Raw genomic sequence first — 12,105 nt, 5'->3', positions numbered from 1 at the left:
TCTGTACACATTTATGAATTCAAGTTGCCTGATTGTATTATTTAGTTCCTCTGTATCTTTGCTGAGTTTCTTTCTGGTTGTACTATCCTTTTTTGAAAGTGGTGTATTAAAATCTCCCACTATTATTGTAGATTTGTGTATTTCTTTCCTTAAATCTATTAGAATTTGCTTTATATATTTTGGAGCTCTTTCACTGGGAGCACAGATATTATGGTTATGTCATCTTGTTCATTTGAACCTTTAATCATGAGATAATGTCCATCATTATCTATTATGCTGGGTTTAACTTAAAGCTTATTATCAAAGATTGGTATTGCCACTTTTGCTCAATTTTTATTGCAATTACCTTAAATTCCATTAACTTTCCCCTCCATTTAACACAGTCTATTTTATTCTGTAATCTACCTGACCTCCTCACCACCTGGATGTGTTACTGTTTTTACCTTCTTTCACATTGTAGTTATGTTGATCATAGACTGACCTCCCAGATCTTTGAATCCATTCTTATAGTCTTGTTCTGCTCTGGACTCTTCCATCTGTTGATTGACTTCCAGAAAAAGAAGTAGAATTGATGAGATGGACACCAGAGCTTAATCTGATTTGTTTGCCTTTGTATGTAACACTTCTCTTTTCCTTAGCTGCTTTTAAGTTTCTCTCCTTGTAGTTGATTTTGTTGCACAGCTTATGATGTGTCTTGGTGATTTTCTTTTGAGGTCTATCCTTCCTGGGGTTCGCTGAGCTGAATGGTTATCTTTTAATTATCTAAATGGTTATTTTTAAATTTTTCATGATGTTAGAGAAATTTTCTTCCACCAGCTTTCCAACTATCTCCTCTGTGAACTTGCGTGATTCTTGCTGTTCCGGAATGCCAATATTCCTCTTCATGTTGCCCAACATGAAGTTTAGACTTTCATCAGATTATTTTATCCTTTTTTCTGCTTGTTCTTCTATCTTGGTAGCATTGAGAGATTTGTCTTCCAGCTTGCTGGTTCTGGCGTCCATCTCATCAATTCTACTTCTTTTCCTTTTCAGTGTGTTGTCCATTTCTGATATTTTATTATTAATCATTTGGACCTCTTTTTGCAGGTTTTGAATTGTTTTCAATGCTGTACCTATCTTATTTGATTGTTCCTGTTGCACCTAACTTCTTCCTTATTTTTCTCAGATCCTCTGTGTAGCATTTGGATGCACTTCAATATCATTTTTCTGAATTCCTTCTAGGTCTATCTCCTGCTCATTTGTCCCAGTCACTCTTATCTTGTTTCTGGACATGTGCCAATATGGTCAGCTGTTTCTTGGGAATCTTCAATTGTTAGCTGTGACCTCAATAATTTCGATGAAATAATGTTGTTTTATTATGCCTTCTGATTAGCTCCAGGTATATGTGATCAGGAGATGGGCTTCCCTTTTCACTCTTCTTATTACTCAAGAGTAAATGTAGCAAGTGTTGGCTGCCTATCTGGGGTATAGCAGCTTGGCTTTTGCCTGGATGATGGGATTTCATAGGGTGTGATTGTAGCTTGACTATGACCACAATTGCTGTCTCTTCTTGGGTAAGAGTAAGCCCCCTAAAGGTAAAAAGAGGACCCAAAAACCAAAATAGCAATAGCAAAACAAAATAGATTGGATAATATAGTCCATAATCACAGAAAAGAAAAAAAAAATTCTGTAGCAATAAGACTTTAACGTCCCTCTCTGGGCTTCTTGTCTTCAATTCCACCTGAGAAATTTCAAGATATCACTCACTGGTGGTTCTTCCTTATGACATAACTCAGGATTTAATTTTAGGCCTGTTTCCTTTTTAGCCTCTCTTCTATTCCACAACCCCATTCAGGCCCTTTTTCCTAGTGATTAACAGATCATGGCCAGCGGTACCCATTTTGCACTGCTGTTTGGTCTTAAGTGGAACCTGTCCCCTTAAACTCTGCTGAATAGATCTGTGCTCATGTGTAGTAGAACCGTCTGGGGGGTGGGGTATGTCCACTCACTCAGACACCCCCTCTAGTCACAAGAATGGAGGTACAGAGACAGCAAGAGACAAATGAACATAGAGGGGGGAAAAAATAAAAGTCCACTCCTTTCTGATTGGTCAGACATCAGTAGTGGGTGCACGCCTCTGATCCTTCACCTACTCCTTGCCTAAGGTGCCACTCTGAGAACCAGAGGCTGGCCAATGAGTAAACACTAGTTTGTGTGGGGTTTTTTTGCTTCTGCTGCAAATTCCACTGACTGTAAGCCTTCATACTTTCTAAATATTCCTTTCTATGTAGTTCAGATTTCTGGGACCGTCTGCTGAAACTGCTTCATCAGGCATTCTGTATTATTGCTGATGGAGGTTTGCACTGCACTTCTCCCTAATCTGCCATTGAGCCCCGCCTTTCCCCATAAACTTTTGAAGCCTTGTCACATATTTAGATATTTTGGGCTATTTCTTTTTTAAAAGTTTTACTGTGACTCAGGTAAAGGTTGAAAGAGCAAATTAGTTTTCTATTCAACAATATATATTTTATATCATTGATATGCCTTAAAGTTATTTGATATGGGTTTTCTATCCAAATTCTTCTTAATTACCACCAAGTTACTGGATGGGACCATGCAACTAAGGAATACAGGACTCTTAAGGTTGGGATTGGTTAGTTTTATTCTCCAGCTAGGTTTAAAAGGAACCATCTCAGAAGCATAGTTGTAAGATCACAGGAGCATTGAGAAGGATAAACATGAGACATCAACAGGCAACAGCAAAGAGGTGACAGAAGAGACAACAGTAGAGGTGGTGCCATGTACAGACTCAACAGCTTCCTGAACTAGGTCTATGGACTGAGTAAAGCTGAACGCTTACAGGCAGTACACTGGCTTGCAGAATGTGTCCTTTGGGCATTCACAATATGGTTAAAAGAGCTTTGTATCACTTGCCTGAGCAGGGCAGAGGCCAATGGGCCAGAAGGCTGAGAGCCTGAAGACAAGAAAGAGGCATGCCTGTAATACGGCAAACAAGAGGTGTTCCTGACTTGAAAACTGCCACATCCTGAGTTAGTTTTGATCGTGATTTATACTATTCACTTCCCTAATATACACAATATGAGTATTGCTGTTAGTTCTGTGTGGCCTAACAATGGCTTATCAAGCCCAGATGTGAAGCAGAGAGTGCTGAGGGAGGAATAGTGATGTCAGAATAGGGGAAAATAAAGAAGGTTGTCTGGTGAACGTATGTCTGAGCTCCATTTCATATAAATTAGCCTGGGGCTGATGCTGAGTTTGATTATCTTACCCCTTGTGAAACCAGAGGAAGTCAAACATGGCTCCCACATAGTCTTTGCAGTTATTGCCAGAGGTGGGATTCATTGAAATGATTTCAGAATAATGGAAAATTGAGATTATGTAAGAGAAAGAACCAAGTGCTACAAGGGAAACCTTTGATATTTAGATGTTTAGTTTGGATTCTGTTACCTGTAATGGCTGAAAGAATGGAAGAGAGAAAATGCTTAAGCTGAGGGTAGGTAAAACAGCTTCTGGGGTTTCCTGGAACAGAGTTCATGCTAGATCCAGGGCCTACTGGATTTACTCTGCCATAGACCTAAAATCATATGCATTAGGCTGGGATTAGTCTATGGGTGGAGGAGGTTAAGACTGAACTTGCATGTTTTTAAAAGGTTTATGTAAAGTCAGACATGCCTTTGCAGTTATTGATAGAAATCCCCACATTGTACCATCACTTATCCCACATCCCTGGTTCCCATTTCTATTTCCCCTTCTTTCCTGACCCTTCAAATATTTGTCCTTAGGCAAATGCTGCCTTTTTCATCTCAAATGGCTGATTATTCTGGTGGGGTGCATACTTCCCTAGTGTTATTACTCTTAAAGGTCTATTGGTTGGCTGAAAGTTGAGTGATACGAATGAGTTCAATTTCAGACTTGAAAAGCCTAAGAACCCAACTGGGGGAGTTCAGTAAACCTGACCTTTTAAATTTTTTTAGTTTTGTACTACAATTTTCTCACACGCTATACAGGATCTACTATTGTGATTCCTTTCAGAGTGGTCAACAGTGATTGCTGGGCACCTTCTGGTTTTCCTGGTCTCATGTCATGAAGGTTGAGGTTCATGTGGTCTATTAGTTCTTTGGACTAATTGTTCCACATGCTTTTTATTTCCTCTATTGTTCTTTGCTTTAGACAGTGAGAAATAATTAAACCTTAAATGACTGTCCACGAGCATTCAAGAATCCAGCAACTATTCACCAAAGTGGGGTGTAGAACATTATCTTTGTGGACTATGTTATACCACATGACCTTGATGTCCTCCAAGACCATGATCCTGAGGCCCCAGGCCTAGTGATTCATCCTTAGAAGGTGTTTGGTTATGGTTAGTTTTCTGAACTTTTGCCCCAGTATGCTCTACTGTTTTCATGGATGTATTTGCAGCAGCTGTGTTGTACTATAGGGTAGGCATTAGGCTAATCACAAGGTTGGTGGTTCAAACCCATCTTGGAAACACTATATAGGGTCCCTATGAGTTGGAACTGACTCAAAAGGCATGTAGCAATAACATTATTTGCAGCACATAAACATACTCAAGAAATATGCTGTCAAATTTATATACTTGTATATTTGTGCGTGTAATCCCATTTGCCTTCCCACATCGGTTGCAGCTTGTACACCTAGTATGTATACACTCACAGATTATTACTATGAATGCAAAATTGTGTAGTTCTGGTATGGCACTGTAGAATAAGTACTGGGTTGCTAATAGCAAAGTTGGTGGTTCAACCCCACCAGTCGTTCCTCAGTAACTATGTACAGGGTCACATTGGACTGCTAACCTCAAGTTCAGCAGTCCCAAACTACCAGCTTTTCTTTGGGAGAAAGACAAGGCTTTCTGCTTCCGTACAGATTTGCACACTCGGAAATCCTATACAGGGTTGCTATGAGTTGGAACCGCCTCCACAGCACACTACCACCACCTTGAGTGGAAACCAACCACAAAGCACATACAAAGTTGTTACCTTTAACTCTTCTTTGTCTTGATCATTTTGTGCTGATCTCTCTTTATTTTCCTTCATACAAGTTAGGATGTGCCTACTGGTTAGTGATTTATCCTCCCTTTCCCTCCTACCCCTAGTAATCTTCTAAGGATGTTTCATTCTGTGTGTAAACCTTTTCTTGACTTTATGTTACAGTGATCTCCTTAGATATGTCCTTTTGTTATGAAACTGAAAATATTTACCAACTTCTGCAGCCTGCAATTAATCAAACATACAGATGACTGGAATGGTGAAAACAAAGAAGAGTTTCTCTTGTTTGGACAATATGGCCTTGGTGAAGAAATGGCAAAGATTACACAGTAGAACTTTGCCAAGAACAACTACTTTTCAACATATACAGTGACTATCTCTGGTAGCATAGTAGTTATGAATCGGGCTGCTAACCTCAAGGGTGGCAGTTGGAAACTACCAGCCATTCAACGGGGGAAAGAGGAGGCTTTCTGCTCCCATAAATATTTACAGCCTCAAAAATCCTGTGCAGGGTCACTATGAGTTGGAACTGACTCCACGAAACTTAACAACATACATGTGTACCTCGGCAAATGGAATATAGAGGAATCAAATTGACTTTACCTGTGGAAAGAGACAATGATAAAACTAAACATCAGCCAAACAAGCCTAGGGGGCTGACTCTTGAACAGAACATCAATTTACTCATATGTAAATTCAAGCTGAAGCTGAAGCTGCATGAAAATTTAAACAAGTCCATGAGAGTCAAAGCACAACTCTGAGTACTCCGCCTGAATTTAGAGACCATCTCAGGAACAGATCTGATGCACTAAACACTAAGAACTGAACACCAGATGAGACATGGGATAATATCAAGGATAACATGTAAAAAAGCAAAAAAGATCATTAAAATGGAAGACAATGGACTAGGCAGACATGCTACCGAGACCCTTTACAACAGATACAGGAGACCTAATGAAATAGACTAGACAGAGGACAATTCTGGAGGCCTGAGTTTCATAGGAAAGATTAGAGAACTGGATTGAGTACCTAACTAGGAGAAGAAAATGAGCAGGAGCAGTGAAAGCAGATTGCCAGTCAGACACAGTGCAGCCATCTTGAACTTTTGTGAGCAGATTTGTAGGGACAGACAGTGGTCTGACATCAGTTCCCATGGGCAACTGAAAAGGTGCAATTCCTTCTTGTTTCACAGACTCCCCTGGATAAGAGCTGGGGATAGCCTCCACCCTCACTGAACTCCAGCATAGATCCTCCTCTGTGAGTCTGAGCTATGCAATTTGAGTCAGTATGAGGTAGGTACTCTGCAATGTCTTGGTGAGTGGTTTCAGAACATACAGAGATCCAGGTCTGACTTAAATTAGAAGGACCTTCCATAATAAGTCACCCTGATTCCAACTAGACACTGGTTCTGACACATGGAAACTAGCAACCTTAAAGGCCTCAAAGGACTACCTTCTGAACTGGGTGCCCTGAACATAGGTAACATCTAGGCCTATAGGAACTCTTTAAGATTTGGAAAAGTTTTCACATCCCTTCTTCACCTACCCTGTGAATCTCTTGGCTCACGAGTTTCAACCACCTTTTGAGTATTCTTCCCCACTGAGTTTTTCTCTTTAGGTCCAACAACTGCACTGGTTTTTAAATTTTTCCTCTCTTTGATGAGTTTTACTTTTTCTTCTCCTTATTCCTCTTTCTAAGGAGCTCTGGTAGGTAGCGTAGTGGTTACGAATTGGGCTGCGAACCTTAAGGTCAGCGGTTCGAAACTACCAGCCGCTCCGTGGGAGAAAGATGAGGCTTTCTACTCCCGTAAAGATTTACACCCTCGGAAACCCTGTACAGGGTCTCTATGGGTCGGACCCGATTCGATGGCACTTAACAACAACAACAGCAACATTCCTCTTTCTATTCATTTTTATGCATTCCATCTCTGCTCTTAGTCTTTCTTCTATTTCTCATTTTCACCTTCTTAATTTTTCTTGACCAATTTCTAGTCTCTTTCTTGTCATTTTCTGCTTTTTTCCCCTTGTTGTTGTTGTTGTGAAATGCCGTCGAGTTGGTTCAGACCCATAGCAACACTGTATAGGGTTTCCAAGGAGCAGCTGGTGAGCTTGAACCACCAACCTTGCAGTTCAAATTGGTTTGCAGTCTGGCGCATTAACCCACAGCCTTTAACTCTTAACTCTTTTTAACTCTTATATATATGTAGCTGTATTTTCCTGTCCTTTTTTCTATTTTTCTTTTTCTCACTGCTGCCCATTTCTATGTTCTCATTTTATATATTTGTTTGTTGTTGTTTTCCAGTGTGTTTTCTCTTGATAGGAGACAGCAACTGTGCTTAAACAACTCAACCTCAATCATACCCTATGCAAGCCCACCCACTTGACAAGAGCCAATTTCAGCTTCTATACTGCCTGATCAACAGACATCAGCCACACTAAACTGGGCTGCTTGAATGGTAAATGGAAAATGGTGTGCATGCTTCCACTCTCTAATCATACCTACCAGAAGACATTTGGTGAGAGCCTAAGAACACACCAACATACAATTTAAAATTAAATGCAAATAAAATGACACCCCAGGGTTTCAGCGAAAACAAATAATTTTGGCTTACATGAAGAAACAAGAGAATAGCTAAAACAAATAACCAAGATGCAGAGCCAGAAAATGTTTCTTAGGTAGAAAAGTAATGGAATTACATAAGAAAGAATTCAAAAGAATGATACATAGGTTCCTTCACTGGAATGACAGATTAAGGAAACTAAGGAAAATACAGAAAAAGACTACAGAAGAGTTTAGGAAAACAAAAGAGTCAAAATAAATGCAAAATTTTAAACAATACAAAAATTGCAAATAGAAATTTAGACGTTTAATATTAAGATCTCAGAAATGTAAAGTACAATGAAAGGGCAAGGCTTTAAACTAGAATCAATGGAACCCTGAACTAGTGACCCTGAAGACAAATCTCTCGATACCAGTAAGACAGAACAACAATCTGAAAAAAACAATGAAAAAATCAGAAGGAAACCTGAGAGTTATGTAGGATACTAAGAAGAGGAATAACTTACGGGTGATCAGAATTCCAGAACAGGAAGAAACAAATTAAAGCACAAAGAAAATTGCTTTAAGAGTGGAGTAAGAAAACTTCCTTAACATAATGAAAGTTGTTGAACAAACTCCAAAGATGATAGACCCCAAAAGAGAATCAAAAGTCCACCATAATCATATTTCCAAAAGCAAAAATATATAAATACTCCTGATAGAAGGTTGGGAAAAAATGAAAAATTATCTACAAAGAAGAACCAGTAAGATTAAGCTTTGATTTCTCAGTTGAAATCATGCAGGTAAAAAGGCCATGGGGTGACATATACAAAATTCTGAAAGAAAAAATTTGCCAACCAAGAATCACATACTGGCAAAACTGCCCCTCAAATACTATGGGAAATTAGGACATTTTTCAGATACACAGAAATTAAACAAATTTGTAATGCTCAGAACAATTTTACAAAAAACATTAAAGAGTGTTCTTTGGACTGGGAACCACCAACAGCTGGACTTCCAAGAACTCAATCTAGATATCAAAGTTTCCAAAGTAAAACAACCCTACCAGACTGAATACAGGGAACCAGAGATATCAATTTATGGTGAAGTCAACTACAAAACAAAAAGAGTAAAGAATGTAGATATAGAACTTCCACCATATGTGGAAGAAATAATTTTGATTTTGAGTTAAAACAGACTATTTTAAATGTGGATAACATTAATATACTACAAGGCAACATCAAAGGAAATTAATACACCTTTCCATCAAAATAAAAAAGAGGAAAACCAGAAGGATTTACTAAACATTAATACAGTGGTAATAATGTGGTGCTATGGATTAATGTGCTGGATTGCAAAGTTGTTTTGATCTGCAAGGTTGGTGGTTCAAACTCACTAGCCACTCCTTGGAAACCCTACTTACTATACACTGTCAGTCTGGGTTGGAACCGACTCTACCTAGCAATAATAACAATGAATATAAATGGATTAGATGCACCAGTCAAGAGACAAGAGAGTGGCAGAAAGGATAAAACAGGATCCTTCCATATGCTATCTACAAGATACACCCAGACAAAAATAGACTAACTTACACACAGACAAAGGAGCTCTGCTAGTGTAGTGGTTATGACTCAGGCTGCTAACCTCAGGGTCAGCAGTGCAAAACTTGCAGCTGTTCTGTGGGAAAAATATGAGGCTTTTTGATCCCGTAAAGATTTACAGCCTTAGAAACCCTGTACAGGATGGCTATGAGTTGGAACTGACTCCACAACATAATAATACACACATCCACACACACAAATACAGTAATAATCAAAGGAAGGAAAAAACATATAAAGATAACAAATAAAAACGAGCGAGAAAGACAATAATAACCTCTGATAAAGTAGACTTTAAGGCAAAAACAAGCATGAAAATGCATGAATCAAACTTAATAGAAATATGAAAGGCATACAGTAATAATAGGTTTTAATAATCACTTTCAATGTAGCACAGAACTAGAAAGAAATTCAACAAAAAGCAGAACTATACCCATCAACCAGCTTGACCTCAAAGACATAAAATTTAAAACATCAAAATACTACAAAGCATCTTCTTACTTCACACCACTGAAAATTTGAAATCAACAATAAGATCAGGAAAACAAAACAAACCAAATATAAAAACACAACGTACCAAAACCCTTGGGACACAACAAAAACTGTTCAGAGGGCAATTTTTAGCAATAAATGCATACATCTTAAAGAAAGAACCAAAGTTAGTATCTTAACTGGACATCTCCAACAATTAGAAAAAGAGCAGCAACGTATGCCTATGGTTACCCGAAGAAAAGAAATGATAAAGGTTAAAGCAGAATTAAATGAAATAGAAAAAAGGAAAACAGTAGAAAGAATCAATAAGAAGTTGGTTCTTTGAAAGCATCAACAAAATCAACAAATCACAGGTTAAGAAAAGGAAGGAAAAATAACAAAAGAAAGAAATTAAATGGGTGACATCACAACAGGAAAAAAAAAAGTACAAAGAATTATACTCCAACAAATATGAACGTCTACAAGAAATGGAAAAATTTCTAGAAACACACAACCCACCTAGAAAGCTTAAACAGTAATGCACTGTAAACCACAGGTTGGTAATTCAAGCCCACCAGGTGCTCCTCAGAAACCCTATACAGGTTATCACTATGAGTCAGAACCAATGGTACTTAATAACAGAAACAGCTAACAAAAGAAGTAATTGATCAAGTCGTTAAGACTCCCAACTAAAAAAGTCCAGGCATGTAGCTTTAATGGTGAAATCTACCAAACAGAAAGACAGGAAGGAGCTGGTACCAATTCTACTCAAACTATTCCAGACTACTCCAGAATATGGAAAACTTAGGAAAACTCTGAATTTTATTTTGTGATGTAAGCATAACCCTGACACTAAAATCAGAATCATCACTATAAAAGAAAATCACAGACCAATATCCCAAACATAGACCAATGTATCATAAACAGAGACGCAAAAATTCTTAACAAAATCCAAGCCACTGAAATCCAACAATATATCAAAAAAATAATACATCATGATAAAGTGGGATTCACACTAGCTATGCAAGACTGGGTTCAGTATCACCACATAATAAAAAAGGAAAAAACAATACACAATCAGATAAATGGATGTAGAAGAAGCAATTGACAAAATCTAATATCCATTTCTGATTAAAACACTCAACAAAATTGGAACAGAAGGGACATTCCCCAATATAATTATGGGCATATATACAAAACCAACAACAAACATCACTCTGAATGGAGAGAAACTCAAAGTATTCCCCTTGCAAACAGGAACCAGACAAGGATGCCATTTATCACCAATCCTGTTCAATGCTGTGTTCGAAATCTTAGCCAGTGCTATAAGTTATAAAATCATTAGAATAAATAACAAGGAAAGCCCTTAAGTAAAGACACCATAAAATCAAGACAAAGGCAGAGTTTCTCAACAAATGCACTCAACTTGTGCACTAGGTTTCCTAAGTTCATGGAGAGGGTGAGAGTGGCCTGAGTACAAACAGAGCCCATGGAACTGTGATAAATAGTCAGTCTCCAGACTACTCCAATGTGCCATAAAAACATCAGAGTACAAAGGAATAAAAAAGATTGGAAGGCACCAATTTTGTGGAAGGTGCTGATCTAAGAAGCAAGGTTTAATTCCTTACCATCTCACTATACAGTGAACTTATTTAAACTTTTAGAACCCTTAGGCTTTTCATTTATACAATGAGAACATGTTTAGATGATTAAGGCATCTTTTATTTCTAAAATTACATTATAATGCCAATTAAGTCACTGATCATTCAATTTAAAAATCTAGACTTATTCGGTCATTTAATTAAAATTCATTAAGCACTTAGGAAACAGAAATAAAAATCATGGTCCATATAAAAGTGTACTTATTATCATTGCCTCTGTCAATATGTAAGACTTTCTCCCTTTATCTGCTTAAAAAAAAAAAAAAATTAAACAAATTTACAGGTAAATCATATTTACAATCCAAATAAATTTCCCAAGAATAAACTTATAAAAATAGTTTAAGCCTCTGAATAAAACTTCAACATCTTATTTTTAAACACACCACGAAGATAATCAATGCAATTCAGTATGTTTTAATCCATGATGAAACTTGCTCCAGATTCATTATTGTTATGTGCTGTTAAATCAGTTGACTTGTAATGATCCTGTATAGGGTTTCCAATAGCAGCTGTTAAGTCTGAACTACTGACATTGCAGTCAGCAGTCCATTGTTTATCCTACAGACCATACAAGGGCTCCAGATCTTTTATTGCTGTTGTTAAGTACCGTCGAGATAGTTCCAACTCATAGAGACAGATCCTCTATAGTTTTTCTGAGGAATGGCTGGTGAACTTGAACCACCAACATTGTGGTGCAAAAGTTGCTTGCAGTTCAGCACATTATCCCACAGCTCCACACTGGGATTCCACAGAACTATTATTAAACCTATATATATTGTTTAAGTGGGCAGAATGTTGTTGTTGTTAAGTGTTGTCGAGTCGGTTTCA

Source organism: Chrysochloris asiatica, unplaced genomic scaffold (genome assembly GCF_000296735.1).
Source record: "Chrysochloris asiatica unplaced genomic scaffold, ChrAsi1.0 scaffold00202, whole genome shotgun sequence".
Classification (NCBI taxonomy): Eukaryota; Metazoa; Chordata; class Mammalia; order Afrosoricida; family Chrysochloridae; genus Chrysochloris; species Chrysochloris asiatica.
This window is presented reverse-complemented; position numbering follows the sequence as displayed.